General features: G+C 39.9%; 2 non-coding genes across 2 annotated transcripts; both read left to right on the top strand.

The window, feature by feature from the left end:
* The first annotated feature begins 13,609 nt into the window (after window positions 1-13,609).
* Window positions 13,610-13,681, top strand: Trnap-ugg (transfer RNA proline (anticodon UGG)). The gene has a single exon. It is a non-coding gene; the product is annotated as a tRNA-Pro (tRNA).
* Window positions 13,682-16,297: 2,616 nt separating this feature from the next.
* Trnap-ugg (transfer RNA proline (anticodon UGG)) lies at window positions 16,298-16,369 on the top strand. The gene has a single exon. It is a non-coding gene; the product is annotated as a tRNA-Pro (tRNA).
* The last annotated feature ends 2,816 nt before the right edge of the window (window positions 16,370-19,185 follow it).

Below are 19,185 nucleotides of genomic sequence, written 5' to 3'. Positions count from 1 at the left end.
ACTTTTGACCTTTTAATCAATTAGAACGTATTAAAATATAATACATCGATTCTTTTTCAATAGCACTTCTCCATTCGGCTCTTTACCGTTACGGAATCAATTCGCACATCGGTAATCCCTTTGGCCCTATTGTGTTTTTTTTAGTTTACAAAATCATAGGCTTCCAATTAAAACATGAATAAGAAAACACATGCAACTTGATTTCCATAAGGCCCAAAATCTAATGAACTCAAAAGCCAAATATTTCGGGGTACTTTAACAAACAGGTCCTTTTGTGCGGGATTAGTGACGTCACAGGGCGACTAAAATGGCCACATAATAGGACCGGAAGGCGAAAAAACATTCAATTGGCCGGGCGCGAATTTCAAAGGTAACTTTTGTAACGGCATTTTGAGTGACTTCCTTTATTTGAAAAGAATAAAAAAATGTAAGTAGTTACGTTTCTGTTTGCTACGAAATAACTTGTTTATTTTGTAAGCGGCAGACTAGAATGCACATAAAATGGATAAGGTGAGTCAGAGTGACAAATAGTATAGAATCAAATAGGTAGGCCCTCTACTACTTAACTAATACTAAATACCAATAAAAAAAGTCAAGATGAACATTAAAGGCTAGATACAAATGATAATATACATACTAAAACTCCATTATAGGTACCGGTCAACATCATAAGCCTCCTTTTGCTTTGCCGTAGTCGGGTAAAAAGTAATATGCCCTATGCCTTCAGCATGTTGAAGTAGTAGCCGCGTACGAAAAACAAACGCCGCTTGTTTGATCTAACAATTCCTCGTTCTGAGAAGGCAGCCTGCAGGTGCAGGTAGAGTTTTTTACCTCACTTTGGAACCCATTAGCATTTTCATTCAACACTGACTTTAAATCTGGCTTTAAACGTTACGTTAGAATCCTAATATATCAGTAACTATTTAAACAAAATATTTTTGGCATTTGTTGCCCAATGACGGATACAGGGGTAGGTACCTAAATCGATGCAAATGTATCACAGTAAAAGTTAAAAAATGCACATATAAGTACATAATTGCAAAAACAAAAATGTTAGGTAAGCTGAAATTTAGAAACGTAAGGCTGGATTTCTGCGGAAAGTAATTCCAATAAGTTTTGACAGTAGATGATATGACTTTCGTTCCAGTTGGAAAAAAATCATAAATAGGCTCTATCTAGAGATAAATCAAAGCAATGGTAGGGATATGATAAATTTTGCTATTTAAACTGCACTGTGATTGAAATCTACTTGCTATGTGCTTCAAGCCGACCTCAGTTGTGAAGTGAATAGAATTGATACTCATGAACTGTGCAGTGAAATATGCTACAAATGCAGATGCAGATGTTAAATATGTTCAAGACACGGGTCTAGTCTCCCAAGAAACCTCTAAACAATAAACAGTACCTTCCTCTAAAATGAGTGTTGGATTCGCAGCATTACGTTACGTCACATATTGCTCAATTGAAGATCTCGGTTAGAAACTACATATCAAATAACATTTATACCCAGAAAGTGAAAACTCATAAAACCGATGTTTTACGATGACATCGCATGAACTAAATCAAGATTTTCTTTCTATATATAAGGAAATACAATATTTTTAATATTTATTTTTATTTCCATTATATTTAATTTAGATTTCGGCTTGAAATTCAAACCAAGAAATAAATAAACGGGAAACAAACTATAACAAGTGTGTTTGATATATAATTTTATAAATACATATAAATAATTTCCCGAAAAGCAAACGATGGTGGCCTACAGGATCTGACGTCCGAGTTTCAATCCAGAGGTCGCGTGTTTAAATCCTGGCTACCAATGAGTTTAATATGTCTCTTATATCCTTCCTTATATCGGAACTTATACTTACCCTAGCTTTTCGGTGAAGGAAAATGTGCTCTGGACGTATAGAGGCTGAATTATCATTATTTATCATTAGGTATCACTATAAAGAATTGAAATCACATGAGGTTCTGAGGTTCACTATAACATTGCAATTAAAATAAATATGACGTTTTCAGCATTGCCGATTATTGATAGGCTCATTTGAATTGAATCTTTGTGGCACTAGGTGCTTGTTGTACCATTTTAAATGAAAATGACACAAACATTGTTAAAAATCTAGAAAACGTTCAAAATTGCGGTTTTTTAAAAGGCCGAAATAACCTTGCGTAACCTTGGAAAACTCGTAAGTATTAAAAGGTCAATCAAGAGTATCTGTAGCCATTGTATTAACACAACACAACAGAAACAAATGACAATATGTAGGTATCTGTATGTATATATCTTCATAAAAATAAATGCCCCCATCGCCCAAACACTACCATACGAATCCCAGACAAACTTGCCATAAATGTTTCAGCGTTATTCAGGATAAGTGCGCACTTCCATCACCGTTGAATTGCCATAGAAGTACGTTTGATACTCAAACAGAATTATACCTACTGTTCGTCTAATGGACGAGGTTTTTATTTTGTTTACTAAATTGTTCACATACCTTCTGAGTATTGCGGTATGCGTATTACGATACGATATCATTCTTGCATTTATTTTCTAATGAAACTAAAAATAACTAATAGATGACGAACAACATCTAACATCTAACTGGTATTTGGTACGGTAGGGTTCTACAATATTTTTACAGAAATCCAGAGGTGACACTTGTAATAAAATAGTATTATCGAGGCCTTCCCATGAGCCCTAGGAGGGAGTGAAAAGACACGATCGTCTGTCCTGTTCGCCAAGCTGACGTCACATCGCGCCACCACGCGCCGGCATGACGAGGGGAGGTGGAAGTCACTCCGGAGCAACGGACACTCACCCACTTCTAGTGATGGGTCAAATCGAAAAATTTTCAAACCGAATAAGTCGACTCCGATTTAAACCCAAATCGGTTTGCAAACCGATTTGGCCAAGTCGATTTAACTTCTATTTTTTAATTATCAGTAGTTCAAACCGCTCCGTAGTCGCTTGGTTTTGAGTTGAAGAAATCGAATTGTAAATTTTACGGTTTGTTCGACCCTTAGAATTCTTAGAATAACACGACAGCAAAAACTTTTGACTTAAAACTTTTGTAATATTTTTTTACTTTCCGTTGCGCGGTAGATCAAAATGTCATTAATTGCTAAAGACAAAACGGGAAAGCACTATACGAGCAAGCTGGAAAGAGCGTGCGGTCTCGTGCGATTCCGTGAGTCATTGCCGCGAATTCGTTCAGTTAGCAAATCGACGCGGCGCAAAACTGGCAAACCGATCCAAGTAAACCGCCAAATCGATCTCTTTAAGCCTATGCGAAATTGAACCTTACTACTTGAACCATAAGTTTCATTTTACTTTACCTGTAGATACCAAGTTTTGACTTGACTCGACTCAATAATGACGGCAAAGTGCATGCCAACATTTTTCTTCGTGGTTTGAAGTCGATTCGTGTACATTTTATGCCTCAATATGTCCAACGAAAGTGACGCAGCAACAAATCGGAAAGGGTGCGCTTAGAGCGGGTGAACGTATCTTAAGTCGATTTACGGAACACTCAAGTCGATTTAGTCGACTTCAGACCTAAATCGGTTTGAACCGATTTGTGAAGTCGAATCGTAACATCGCTACCCACTTCGGCATCGCGCTTGATAGGGATCGGTCGATACTGAATAATTCGTAGCTTAGTGTTAGATTTAGGATACCTAATTAAGACCTACCTTGTAATTTATTTCATAAAAAAATAAATTGTTGATTGTTTCGTACGTTTTTTTTCATCTGATTCCTAATATCAGATAGTGGGATAGGAAATTTACGCGAGTGGCATCCGACGAGTTCCGTTTTCGTTTAAATTTTAAAATTGATTTCCGTTAACTTGTTGTGCGTTTGCTGTGCGCTTATTACTTTTTATTTGGTGCATATGAATTTTAACTCGCTTCTTTGCTTTTGCTAAGCCTACAATGGTGTTTTAAGTAATTTTTGTACTTTCGTGAATCGTAATAGTTTTTAAATTACCCACTTTGTATAAAGGCGTGATATGTTTTAAATTTTTTTTCGATTGCTGCTTTTGCTTATCGTTGCTTGCCTAGGAGATTGCGTATCGATATATTCTTGTGCATATCGAATTAGAACTTAGTGCTTGTTTACTATCGCGTCGATTATTGCGTTGGTAAATTTAAATCTTTTCAACCGTTTTTACCGTGAACGTACCCGCGTTATATTTGATTTTTATTAGTGTTGCTTTTTCGATTGCTTATTTAAAATGTCGGAAAAATCATCCAGTCGTAAACGCAAACGTAGTAAGAGTAGAAAGGATAGAGATGATTTGCTACTAGATACGATTTTAGAAAAAATAAGAAAAATCAAGGCTAAATTAGGGTCCACGTCTTCAACGTCGCGCCCGCCGTCGTCGATTCCAAGCGGTTGTTTTGTTTCTGGTTCTGATTCACAGCGGGCAATAACGCCACCACTGCCGCTCCCAGCTGCCGCTGCGCCGCCGTTGGTAGGCGTGACTTTACCCGCAAGCGTGCTGGGTCCGGCGGTCGATGGTAGCATTGGTAGTCCGGCAGCGACAGAAAAGACCCCGATGTCTGCTGCAACCCCACGCGGTGATACACCCTTCGACGAGGTAACGGAGAGGATCGTGGGAACGCTTTCGTCGTTATTACAAGTAAGGCCGAACCATTATTATGTTTCAAATTTCGATCCACAAATTCATGACTTTGATGTTTGGTGTGCTGAGGTAGACCGCGCTCGTGAACGAAATCGTTGGGCTGATAATGAGTGTTTGTCGCGTATTGCTAATTGTTTAAAGGGAGACGCGCGTTCATGGCTCAATGATTGGGTAACTAACGATCGCACCTGGAGTAATTTTAAAGTTTAATTTCGTTCACTCTGCCCACAAAACATCGATGTGGCAACCGTTCTATATAACGTTATGCGTACGGATTCGAAGGATTTTCCAACATACGCGGAATATGCGCGCCGTTCACTGTTGCGCTTAAATATTGTTGGGTCAAACAGATCACTGTGTTATGTCTTTCCTGTAGACATACACAAGAGTTAAGGGCTATAAAGGTTAATTTTCTTATTTAACCCTTATCCACGTGAAAAGGTCCTCATTTTATTTAGAGAACTATGATAAAATCATTGCTTACACACCCACAAGCTGTTAACTATAGCCCACAGGAGAGAAAAATGTGCTGTTCGCGATAACACACTAGTTTTCTCTCCTGTGGGCAATAGTTAACAGCTTGTGGGCATGTAAGCAATGATTTTGTCATAGTTCTCTAAATAAAAGGATGACCTTTTCACGTGGATAAGGGTTAAATAAGAAAATTAACCTTTATAGCCCTTAACTCTTGTGTATGTCTACAGGAAAGACATAACACAGTGATCTGTTTGACCCTGTTACCGGTTTGTCGGACGATCTTAAAACGGCTATAGTAATCAGAGGCATTTCAGATTCGCAGATCAAAGCGGCTGCCACAAACGCAAAGCTTAATCCTAAACAAATTGTTGATTTTTTGTCAGTGTTTGCAAAGCCTAGAAACGAGTCCCATGTTTCATCCCACGATCCTGCCCGCAAATCTATGAACTCAAACTCAAGTAAACGCGAGTATAGTAGGCCCGACAATAGACCGAAATGTTTTAGTTGTGGCGGTGTAGGTCACAAGCGTAATAACTGCAATTTTGAAAGTCCGAAAGTAGAAAATGCTTCGACTAATAGCACCAATCGTAGCGTACCTACGGCCGGAACTAGTACAGATTCGAATCATACGAATGCGGCAGCACCACAGACACCGACATCAAATAATAGGTCTCCCATTACCTGTTCTTATTGTCATAAGAATGGTCATAGTGCTGAACGCTGTTTTGCGAAGCAGCGTGTTGAGACCAAATAGGTAAATTCAAGTATTTTATTTATTAGTGTCGATATGGCTACCAGGGTTCCACAAATATAAATCCTGAATCATCAGGCATTTCGAGTACTTCACGGTGCCTTATGGACTGACAAATGCACCTGATTGTTTAACAATAAAAGATCATTTCGGAAACACTGAAGCCATATATCGAGAGTGGAAAGGTCCTTGTTCACATCGACGTGTTGATTTTGTCCGAAACTGTAGATGAAGGTTTATCCCTGTTGTGTCAGGTGTTAGAGACGTTACCTAAAACAAAAGTTTGTGATTTTCTTGTTACAGAGATTGAATATTTAGGACAAATTATTAGTAGGTCAGGTACGGCCGAATCCTAGAAAGATCCATCAAATGTTTAACAAGTTGGTCGGTTTTTAGGCCTAGCTGATTACTTTCGCCGATCGATATATTGCGGGCTATTCACAAAATCTTTCAATTGGATACAAGAATATGTCCTTGTAGTCGTGGATGCATTCTTCAAATATATTATGACTTTTAGATTCATTGTATCGACAACATACCGATCAGTTAAAACATGCATTTTCAAATGCAATGTCGTTGTTTGGCACACCTTTTCTTATAGTTATCTAATGATCGAACACGAATGTTTGAAAGTATGTAATAGTTTGTTTGATAGCTTCCATTAGGTTGTAAAACGCATTTCATTACGCCTGAAATGCACCACAAAATGGTCAGGTGGAGCATTATTGACGTACGGTACGGTTCAGAACTAGATTACGGTAGTATGGCGAGTCCAACTTATTCTCAATGTGATTAAAAATGTTACAACAAATCTATCACCTCTCAAATGGCTCGTGGGAATAGATGCTAATACTTACCTCTGTAGGTACTGCGCTCTTTAATCTGTGGCACGAAGAGTTGACTCCCAGGACGCGCGCAACGCATTGTGAAAGTGAGTTAACTATTGTTCGCCTAATTTATTTTTGCCTCTTTATTATTGCAGAAGGTCACGGCGGACTACGTAAAACGGTTTTCTGGCCGGGACACTGCATTCGTGAGACGCGTTGCAGTGAATTTGTTCAAGACAGATTACGGTACCTGGTGCTTGTTGGCCGGCAGACTGCATCTATTGGGTTGCAGTGTGGGCTCAGGCCCGGCAGACTGCGCCTATTGGGTTGCAGTGTGGGCTCAGGCCCGGCAGACTGCACCTATTGAGGGGCAGTGTGGGCTCAGGCCTGGCAGACTGCATCAATCAGTTGTATGGCAGTGTGATCACATTTCATCGTATGTACGTGTAATTTGGCCGGCAGACTGCACTCTGGTCAGTGGCAGTGCGACCTTAGGGTCGCGGCAGATGGCAATTAGGTATTTGTAATGCTATGAACGGCTGGCAGAGTCTCGCAGGTAGACTATGCGACGTATGGTCGCGGCAGACCATGGTATAGATTTGTTTTGAGGCCTGTAGGTATTTGTTAATGAACGTACGTAGAAGTGTGACAGCGGACGTATGAATTGAAGTATGATTGAATTAATGTCATGTATTACATTATTTTGACGAAGAAAGAGTGAGTGCACATGTGAAAGGTTATCTTGCATCATGGTGTTTTAGTGCGCACGAACATTATCATGCAAGATTTTGAAAGAACTAAGTGAACTTGTACTCTACTTATACTCAATGGCTGATATTTTTGTTTTTATCCTTTTCAGCCAAGAAGTAATGATGACAACAGTCCTCTAGAAGATGGAGCGGCCGAGGTCGTCTCGCAGTCAGGAACGGCCGTATTATCGAGGCCTTCCCATGAGCCCTAGGAGGGAGTGAAAAGACACGATCGTCTGTCCTGTTCGCCAAGCTGACGTCACATCGCGCCACCACGCGCCGGCATGACGAGGGGAGGTGGAAGTCACTCCGGAGCAACGGACACTCACCCACTTCGGCATCGCGCTTGATAGGGATCGGTCGATACTGAATAATTCGTAGCTTAGTGTTAGATTTAGGATACCTAATTAAGACCTACCTTGTAATTTATTTCATAAAAAAATAAATTGTTGATTGTTTCGTACGTTTTTTTTCATCTGATTCCTAATAATAGTATATTATTGAATGTAGTTGTAGACATTTGCTGGCTAAGTTATACCATAACTCTGTATATTAGTAATAGTAAAGCTAATTTCCTTTAAAGCAGTGACATGTATTTGTATTTAACATTATCATAATCATCATCATCTCAGCCATAAGACGTCCACTGCTGAACATAGGCCTCCCCCTTGGACCTCCATTCGTACCGGTTGGAAGCGATCCGCATCCAGCGACTTCCGGCGGCCTTAACAAGGTCGTCTGTCCATCTTGTCCTACGCTGCGCTTGCTAGTCCGTGGTCTCCACTCGAGCACTTTTCGACCCCATCGGCCATTTTCTCTGCGTGCAATATGGCCTGCCCATTGCCACTTCAGCTTGCTAATTTATTTATTTATTTAGAATTTTAATTCAGGCAACAAGGCCCATATTACAAATACCTTACAGACTAACATACATATGTATTTTATAAACTTAAAACTAAACACTATTTAGTCGACAAAACGGCGTGGCTCCGTTGCATCGGCTGCTCTTGTGTCGGATTCGGCAGTTTGCCCCGGAACCTCCGAAACGGCCTTTCGGCCAAAAGTCGACGCACTCGATGGTTCCCTGCAGCGGTCGCGGCACGCGCACCACAAAAGAGTTGAAGTGCACGTAGTGGCGCGATCGAAGCTGGAATACCCTCAGCGTGTAGCCGGTCTTCTGGTGTACATACTCCACCACTTCAGCAGCCGTGGCGGTGTAATGCAGGCGCGATACGTACAGCGCCTTACTCGGTGTAGCAATCCGCAAGCCAGAATTAGCCGGTTCGGCGGTACCACACTGAGTCTTACTTCTCAAACAGAATTATACCTACTGTTCGTCTAATGGACGAGGTTTTTATTTTGTTTACTAAATTGTTCACATACCTTCTGAGTATTGCGGTATGCGTATTACGATACGATATCATTCTTGCATTTATTTTCTAATGAAACTAAAAATAACTAATAGATGACGAACAACATCTAACATCTAACTGGTATTTGGTACGGTAGGGTTCTACAATATTTTTACAGAAATCCAGAGGTGACACTTGTAATAAAATAGTATATTATTGAATGTAGTTGTAGACATTTGCTGGCTAAGTTATACCATAACTCTGTATATTAGTAATAGTAAAGCTAATTTCCTTTAAAGCAGTGACATGTATTTGTATTTAACATTATCATCATCATCATCATCTCAGCCATAAGACGTCCACTGCTGAACATAGGCCTCCCCCGTGGACCTCCATTCGTACCGGTTGGAAGCGATCCACATCCAGCGACTTCCGGCGGCCTTAACAAGGTCGTCTGTCCATCTTGTCCTACGCTGCGCTTGCTAGTCCGTGGTCTCCACTCGAGCACTTTTCGACCCCATCGGCCATTTTCTCTGCGTGCAATATGGCCTGCCCATTGCCACTTCAGCTTGCTAATTTATTTATTTATTTAGAATTTTAATTCAGGCAACAAGGCCCATATTACAAATACCTTACAGACTAACATACATATGTATTTTATAAACTTAAAACTAAACACTATTTAGTCGACAAAACGGCGTGGCTCCGTTGCATCGGCTGCTCTTGTGTCGGATTCGGCAGTTTGCCCCGGAACCTCCGAAACGGCCTTTCGGCCAAAAGTCGACGCACTCGATGGTTCCCTGCAGCGGTCGCGGCACGCGCACCACAAAAGAGTTGAAGTGCACGTAGTGGCGCGATCGAAGCTGGAATACCCTCAGCGTGTAGCCGGTCTTCTGGTGTACATACTCCACCACTTCAGCAGCCGTGGCGGTGTAATGCAGGCGCGATACGTACAGCGCCTTACTCGGTGTAGCAATCCGCAAGCCAGAATTAGCCGGTTCGGCGGTACCACACTGAGTCTTACTTCTCAAACAGAATTATACCTACTGTTCGTCTAATGGACGAGGTTTTTATTTTGTTTACTAAATTGTTCACATACCTTCTGAGTATTGCGGTATGCGTATTACGATACGATATCATTCTTGCATTTATTTTCTAATGAAACTAAAAATAACTAATAGATGACGAACAACATCTAACATCTAACTGGTATTTGGTACGGTAGGGTTCTACAATATTTTTACAGAAATCCAGAGGTGACACTTGTAATAAAATAGTATATTATTGAATGTAGTTGTAGACATTTGCTGGCTAAGTTATACCATAACTCTGTATATTAGTAATAGTAAAGCTAATTTCCTTTAAAGCAGTGACATGTATTTGTATTTAACATTATCATCATCATCATCATCTCAGCCATAAGACGTCCACTGCTGAACATAGGCCTCCCCCTTGGACCTCCATTCGTACCGGTTGGAAGCGATCCGCATCCAGCGACTTCCGGCGGCCTTAACAAGGTCGTCTGTCCATCTTGTCCTACGCTGCGCTTGCTAGTCCGTGGTCTCCACTCGAGCACTTTTCGACCCCATCGGCCATCTTCTCTGCGTGCAATATGGCCTGCCCATTGCCACTTCAGCTTGCTAATTTATTTATTTATTTAGAATTTTAATTCAGGCAACAAGACCCATATTACAAATACCTTACAGACTAACATACATATGTATTTTATAAACTTAAAACTAAACACTATTTAGTCGACAAAACGGCGTGGCTCCGTTGCATCGGCTGCTCTTGTGTCGGATTCGGCAGTTTGCCCCGGAACCTCCGAAACGGCCTTTCGGCCAAAAGTCGACGCACTCGATGGTTCCCTGCAGCGGTCGCGGCACGCGCACCACAAAAGAGTTGAAGTGCACGTAGTGGCGCGATCGAAGCTGGAATACCCTCAGCGTGTAGCCGGTCTTCTGGTGTACATACTCCACCACTTCAGCAGCCGTGGCGGTGTAATGCAGGCGCGATACGTACAGCGCCTTACTCGGTGTAGCAATCCGCAAGCCAGAATTAGCCGGTTCGGCGGTACCACACTGAGTCTTACGAGGCGCCGTGCGCGCCTTCTTCTTTCTTGGTACCACTGTGAAATCCTCCTCATCCACACTGGTAACAGGGAGCTTCTCCTTGGGAGCCGCTCGATCTTCAGTACCCTTTACAGGTACACTAACCCGGTTCGGTGCGACTTTCGGACCGGCGACGACATCCGCGTAAACACGATGACGTGATTTGGAGGAGGCGGGGGGGAGGGCGCGCGCGCGGAAGGCTCGCGGGCGGCAACACAGCTGATGCGACACATTTTACAGTGTCAGCAACTCGCAAACTGACCGACTCGGCGCTCGTGGCTTGCCGGTCATCGCACTTGAAATTCGACGCCGCCGACCGAGTAAGGGCACTGTGTCGCAAACTGATGACTTCGTTGCGTAACTCGGTTATAGTGACCTGGGCTGCATCAAACTTCGAAATGACATCTGCTAGACTTGTTTTCTTGTTTTGTTGTAATCCGGTGGGCTATGTCGGTGAATTTAGTTTGTCTGCGGATCTCCTCATTTCTGATTCGATCACGCAGAGAAACTCCGAGCATAGCCCTCTCCATAGCTCGTTGAGCGACTTTAAGTTTTGAGATGAGGCTGATAGTGAAAGACCACGTTTCGGAGCCGTAAGTCATCACTGGTAACACACATTGATTAAAGACTTTCGTCTTGAGGCACTGAGGTATGTCGGACGAAAAGACATTACGCCCATATATATTAGTTTCCCGAACGCTGCCCAACCGAGTTGGATTCGGCGGTTGACCTCTTTCTCGAAGTTGGACCTACCTAATTGGACTACTTGTCCTAGGTAGATGTACGAGTCAATAACTTCGAGTACCGAGTTCCCAACAGAGACTGGGATGGGCACAACATTGGCATTTGACATAAGTTTCGTCTTGTCCATGTTCATTTTCAAGCCCACCCGTTGTGAAATTCGGTTGAGGTCATCGAGCATCATGCTGAGTTCCTCCACCGACTTTGCAATGACTACGATATCGTCGGCAAACCGAAGGTGAGTGATGTATTCGCCGTTGATGTTGATGCCAAGTCCTTGCCATTCCAGGAGCTTGAAGGCGTCTTCCATTACGGCAGTAAACAGTTTCGGAGAGATAACGTCTCCCTGCCTTACGCCTCTTTGCAATGGAATCGCCTTCGTGCTCTGCTCCTGTACCTGCTCCATTTAACATTAGTATACGATTAATCGACATATTTCATAAAAAAATGCAAGTTTATTTTTGTCTAAAACACTTATGCTACTTCAAATACAGATTAAGAAGTCGCGATCCTCTCTACGCGTATCGTCATCATCTTCGGTTGGACCGAAAGCTACTTTTAAATTTGAGCGTTTCAATTTTTTTAAGTTTTTGTCATAAACAATGAACCAATGCCGGAAATTTTTGAGAATAATATTATTATTGCCGTAGATAAAGAAGTTACTGGAATCTCATACGCTAAACATTTATTTGTACGCCGCTTTCCACCTCCACGACGCCTATTAGAGGTATAGAAACAAAAATGAATGTCCAGAAATGAAGTGTAGCTGTATGCCCGCCATTTATTTAATTTTATGGTTAGTACCATGTAGTAACATGTGAGAAATCATTTGTTCCTTCCCGAGCTATTCTAGCGGCACTTTTGCAGTCTCGCATACATTTAAATTCTTCATTACCGATTCTTTTCTAGGACAGTTTCAACAGCTTCAGCTGCGTTGTCGGCGCGGTTTAAATTGTTGAAATATCGGAAACAACGTGGCTTGCGTTCCGTAGCGTATAACATCGAGGGGCATGTTGCTAATCGTGTGTTGTATGCGCGCGCACGCTCAGTGAGCGGTAAGATGCTGCACCACAGAATAGACGATAAATTACTACACATTACATTACTACGGGGTATTATCTTCGGCAACCTTGCTACAGATACAATATAGCAGAATATTCTCCACGTTAAACAAAGAGACCATCAATATTCACGGAATAGCTTGGGAATAATTCTCAGAGCTATATTAATGGCGAACTTACATCGTGTTAACTCTGAAAATAGCCTTCTTTCTCTTTTAACACGCGTGGAACGTATCGTAATGCTGCCGTTAGATAACCCTCCCGTTTCACAAAAGTCCCAATTACGTTAAAACAAGTAAAACAAACAATATAGAACAAAGAGCGTCATTTTAATCAGTAACCCATAACCAACAAATTCCCGGAAGGCCACACACCAACCAAATGAATCCGCAAGAAGTCGCAGTCATTTACATACATACCTCAGTAGTACAGTACATACCTGCCGATTCATTTATACCCCATCTTGGTAATAAATACACCGTAACAACACTTTACTTACTTCGACTAAACATTAGTTTTATTGTACAAGTTAGTATAAAATCTATCGTTCGTTAGTAAATAACGAAAGGTTGGTATCCCTAAAGAATCTGAAACCTGGTGCCCATTGGGATAGCGTGGGAGCTTTACTCGTACCCTCTTTAAATACTGAGAGGAGACTTGAGCCCAGCAATAAGAGGAATATATGCTGGTGGTGATGATGTTGATTGCACTGGCTATCTCTGTAAGATCCACCGACAATTTTTGGTACCGATTGCATACGTTTTACAAATAATTTACGAATTTGAAGGCGCAACGTAGTTACGCATTTAATTTCAATATTTACACAAATGTCTTATAATCTTATAATTAACAAACTGAAAATGTAGACTTTGTTGGAAGCAACTGACATGAGGCATGATGGTCTAGCGGTATGATTCTCGCTTTGGGTGTGAGAGGTCCCGGGTTCAAATCCCGGTCGTGCCCTTTTTTAGTGTATTCCTTGTATTAATTACGCTCATTTACTTCTGATTAGAACGTAATTTAAGCGTTCAAAGAGAAGACATAGAATATAGATACTTGGAAATCGCTCCACCGACAACCCCAGCTCTTAATACAAACAAACGAATCTTAATGACTTACTGCCCTAGTAGAACTTTAAGATACGTCAATTAATAGATCTAGAAACGATATGGATTAGATGTGTCAGTATCAAAAGTGACGTTTTTGTTTGAAGAAATCGTTCCTAGATCTTGATGTATCTTAAAGTTCGAATTGGGCCGTTAGTGCAGGGGCCGCAAATCTACGGCTCCTTCCAATTCGCCCGCGAAAAGGAAGCGAGGGAGCCGAAGGCCTCGGCGGCCTCGCCCGCGGCAACGGCCGGCAGTTCCTTCTTTCGCTTCTTCTTTTTTGTAGGGGCTATGATCGGCTCCGAAGCCTCTTTATCGGGGTCCCTTTGTTTCCCATAAAGTTTTAAGTCATAATGTATTGTTTGTCATATTATCGTTAGTCATAAAACTGAAACCGTTAACTTTCAGGATTTTCGTAAGGTTATTCTATAGATAGGTTAGGTTAGGTTAGGTTTGTTTTATGGCAAACCTGAAAAGTTACGCGTTTCTGAGAAAAACCAATTATGACTAACGAAAATTCGGACAAACAATACCTACATTATGGCTTAAAACTATTTGGGAAACAATAGAGACCCCTCTTTATCACTGCTACCATTCATGATATATTGTGATCGCCACCTACTACAATTGTTGGTCTAGCTTCGAACAGCTGCAGGATCCTTTTGATCTCGAGAAAATTTAACTTCTCCCGCCCGGAATATACAGGATGATTCAGGAGACGTGAGCAGGACTAACACTGCGCATATCGTTAATTATAAGCAACTGTTTAGTTTCAGTATTAGTGAGGTTAACGTCAATTTTCTAGTCGTGTTGAAAAAAAAAGTTATTAATTTTTTTACGACATGCATGGTCACCCTAAAATTAGAATACTAAGCTACCGATATTCGGTGTCAAATTGAATGTCATCAACTCATCACTGTCATCACGGTCTGATTACTTTTGAAAACTCGTATCTCACTCAAGTTTGACAGTTTATTTTCTTCGTAATCAAAATGGCATTACGGTTAAAGAGGTTTTATGTTTATTAATTAGGTACTGTAGGGTGACCATGATGGTTGAGAATTAAATTTGCTCTCACCTAAAAGTTAAAAAAATAGGAAAAAGTGTGGTTGTTTCTCCTAAATACGACGGTGATCGATCAATTATGCCAAAAAATGCTCGTCTATTAGTTTTACTCGTAAAATCAATACAGTTTCTTCATCATATCATATTGCTGGCGAATGTCTTCCTAAAGTGCAAACCATACGTGACCTGGGAATTATTTTTGACACAAAACTCACGTTCGTTCCTCACATCGATGCAATAGTAAAAAAAGCTTCATGTATGTTAGGATTTGTCATAAGAAACGGAAAGGTATTTCGTAAGATACAAACCAAAAAACTTCTCTGTTATAGTCTAGTACGCAGTCACTTAGAGTATGGTAGTATCGTCTGGCGACCACATTATGCAACTCATTGTCTTCGGATTGAAAGATTGCAAAAAAGATTTATGTGGCACTTGTCTCGATCGGTAGGTCTTGCGAATAGATCTTTCTCTTATAAGGATAGGTTAAAACATTTTAAAATGTTATCCCTTGAGAACCGTAGAGATCTACTGGATTTAAAATTTCTCACTAAGCTTTTAAGAAATAACATAGATTGTCCACAACTTTTGAGTAGCTTTCGATTCTCAGTGCCTAGAAGAACACCGCGTTTTGCTATCAAACCACTGTCTCGCCCTAAGCGCCGAACTGTGTTAGGGTCAAACTCCCCGGTACCACGCCTGAGCAATTTAATCAATAAATATAGCAACAGATTCGATATTCACTTTGACTCTCTGACCAAAATTAGAAATTTATTCACTAGTAATTAATATATTTAGTTTTAATTCCATATTTATCTAGTTTATTCACTTAACCAGTTGACATCATGGTTGGGCTTTGCTCCTTATTCTACAATAATAAGGTGTTTAAATGTGCCGGCTCTGTTGTTGACTTTGCTTTTTTTAATTACTTGCATGTGGTGTTTACCAGTAATTAGTTATACATTCAGCATGTTGTCATTGTTTGTATAGATGTAAGCTTCAATGTAATAACTGTTGGTGAACCTATAAATAAATAAATAAATAAATAAATAAATTATCAGTTACTGAGTGTGCAGTATTAGTCCTGCTCACGTCTCATGAATCATCCTGTATATATACGCCCTAGTATACGTTCGCCACTTCCTTATCTAAGGTATACTGTTGCCTTCTTCAGGTCTCAGGTTTTGCCTTGAAACAAAAATATTTCTGTTTAGCTAATTCTGAATTGGAATTCCTGGTAAAGTTCTGTCTATTTTCTACATTTTTCATAACATAAGTACGAGTAGTATTATAATATATTACTTAGTTAAGGAGTTGTGTCCGCAAAATATTGAATTTTCTTGTTTAAACAGGTGGATCGCCTGAAATCCAACTCTCATTTTGAGTTTTTATTTGAAGTCTTCTCACAAGAGGCATGATGGTCTAGCGGTATGATTCTCGCTTTGGGTGTGAGAGGTCCCGGGTTCAAATCCCGGTCGTGCCCTGTTTTTGAAATGAAAATGCGATGCGCGTTACACAAAGGAGGTGGTAAATCGAGTGGTTTTTTGTTCAAAAATGCTTTGTATTTTATCCGATTAACAAAGGATAAAAGTTAATGTTTTGAAGTGTATTTCTATCCAGCATCCTAGGCATTTAGGCAAATACGGATAGTTAGGCGTCGTTACATTTGTCTCGGCTGTATTCAGTATTCAGTATTCAGTATATTAGTTAATAATGAGTCATGGCAGACAACGCATTATCAGACGAAATGGCATCCACGACTTGATATGGGTAATAAAGTCCGCGAATGTAGACGACGACAATTACACGGAAACACAAAGGAAATAAATACCTTGTCGCGGTATTTTGGAAATTTTGCCCTTTTTTGAAATGTCCATTTGCTTTCAAGCATGACCGGTATTTGATTCCATCGCCTCACGCCTTGTCATTATCATTAGTCATTATCGACAGAATTTCATTATATTTATACAATTTTATTGTTTAGTTTAAAATTAAGTACCAAAGTGAGAGATGTGAGTTGAAGCAATTGACTTGTGGTATGATTCTCGCTTTGGGTGTGACAGGTCCCGGGTTCAAATCTGTATCATGTTTTGTCATAATCAACCTAATTTAAATTTAAAAAAAAGTAAGTTAAAAAAAATGCTCAGGTTTTACTGATCCCGGTTGTTGAATAAAAATGTAATTGTGGATTTTTAATTTCACCATTTACCCGGTGTAAAAAAAGCATTTTTTTATGCTAAGCGGATGTACTTAACCTAAGACGAATCTCCAAACGGTACGTCTCGCCAATTTTTAATTTTACCCTTTGAATAAGTATAAATGACAAATAAATTATAATATCATACGTTCGTGCCGTTGCAGTTTTTTTTTCTATGATCCGACATCAAAGCAGCCAAAGTGACACAGCCATTTCACCAATTCCCTATTCACCACTCACCAGCAACACATATGACATTTCCTCGCAATGTGCAAACATCGTATGAGTTATTATAAAGCGTCTCGGTGAGCAATTTGGGGTTCCGTCGGTGCAATAAGGAACCCTGCCAAAATTGCAGCTCGCTGACGAAAGGCCGGCGGCACGGACTAGTCTCGGTTTAAGCTGGAGATTTGAAGGCAGTGAAAGGGTTAAGTATGTTATAATAGTTCAGGTCGTTCACTGGCTGTAGTAAATATTTTCAGGATCATAAGCACTTTGACAGGTGATTAAGGTTTAGGTTATTTCTATCTCTATCGCATGATAAATAACATATTTATGCGAGTAGGTAGACAAGAAGGTACTTACCTAACCTTTTGAATATCGAGGTGTTAAAAAAAAATAAGTCTACTGAAAATAAAGACATGATCTCCTTTGAAGTGTCAGAGATTTCTTCTTTCAGATAATTTTATGAAGTATTTCGGTTCTACAATGTTTTTTTCTGATAGTTTACAATGTTTAAAAATATGTTTTTGTTACGTAGGTAATGAACGAATTTATTAACTAAGCAGCGTTTAAAGAACCTCTTGTGCCACCAGCTCTATATAAATAGACTTCGACAAAGTTCACAGACCGCATAGGCTCAATGAAAAACATTTGAAAAACGCTTCACACACAATACAACTTCAATATAAAACTCTATCTTATAACATCGCGTTAGAGCTCAGTTTCAGTTTGAAGGATTATTGCACTGGAGTAGGTGCAATTGGCATATGCAAGTACCGTGTCAGTATGGCTTACATCCAAATAGACTGTAGTCTTCAAAACCTCGTTTCTATGACAAGTTTAAAGTTACAAAAGCGACCTTATTTCCTTTAGAATTAAATTTAAATTCAAAACTTACAGATTAAGACGATACGTCCTTAAGACGTTACAATTAAGTGACGTAACATGAGAGGGTAATTTGGCATCATGTTTAATGTGTTAAACAATACAAATGGTCAATTTGAAACAAACTGCCGTACGATATTCTATTCCATATTGAAAGCTTCCAATGTTTCAGCTGAAATGATATGGCACCAACCCAATGATTTTTTACTACACTTACACAAAATAACTTACATATTTAGTGCTGAATAAAGGATATTTTCAAAAGAATACAGGAACTTTTAAGGTTTGTTCTTGGAAAATATTCATCTTAAATTTGATTTTAGAGGCCGCGAAGGTACGCCAGAAGGAGATTCTCTACATTCATAAACATAAGTATTCCTGTGAAATAAAAATAAAATTTGTTTCATTAATGATATTATTTAGGTATACTAGAACGAACAACACACTGCTCTACTACATCAACTTAATATGAAGCCTAGTTAAAACGCATATTAGGTATTATACCGGGTGTGGCCTGTAACACGAGCAAATAATTAAAACATAGATTGTACTCCTCAAACGATGACATTCTTGTTCAACAACTTTTAAAAATTATGAAGTATTTAGAGTCCCTATTTTTCATAGAATATAAATATTATCTTCAATGGACGCCATCGCCACGCCATATCATTGTGATTCACGTTGCTTGTCACGCCTTAAAGATAACAAAATTCGTTATACATTGCATCTTAGAATAAACTTTAAAGTGTATTAAAAATCAAACCACAAGTTATTTTTAAAAGTTGCTGAACAAATGTTGGTCAGTATGAGGAGTACAGCCTACAGTTAAATTTTTTGCTCTTATTACAGGCCACACCCGGTATATGTTCCTATTTGTAGGTAAGTAAATAGTAAAATAATTGCCTTACACTATTAAGTAGGTACTTACGTACATATTGACTAACTGCTAAATACGCAACGTACCTACACATTAAAAACAGGGCACGACCGGGATT

Source organism: Cydia splendana, chromosome 10 (assembly GCF_910591565.1).
Source record: "Cydia splendana chromosome 10, ilCydSple1.2, whole genome shotgun sequence".
Classification (NCBI taxonomy): domain Eukaryota; kingdom Metazoa; phylum Arthropoda; class Insecta; order Lepidoptera; family Tortricidae; genus Cydia; species Cydia splendana.
This window is presented reverse-complemented; position numbering and strand designations above follow the sequence as displayed.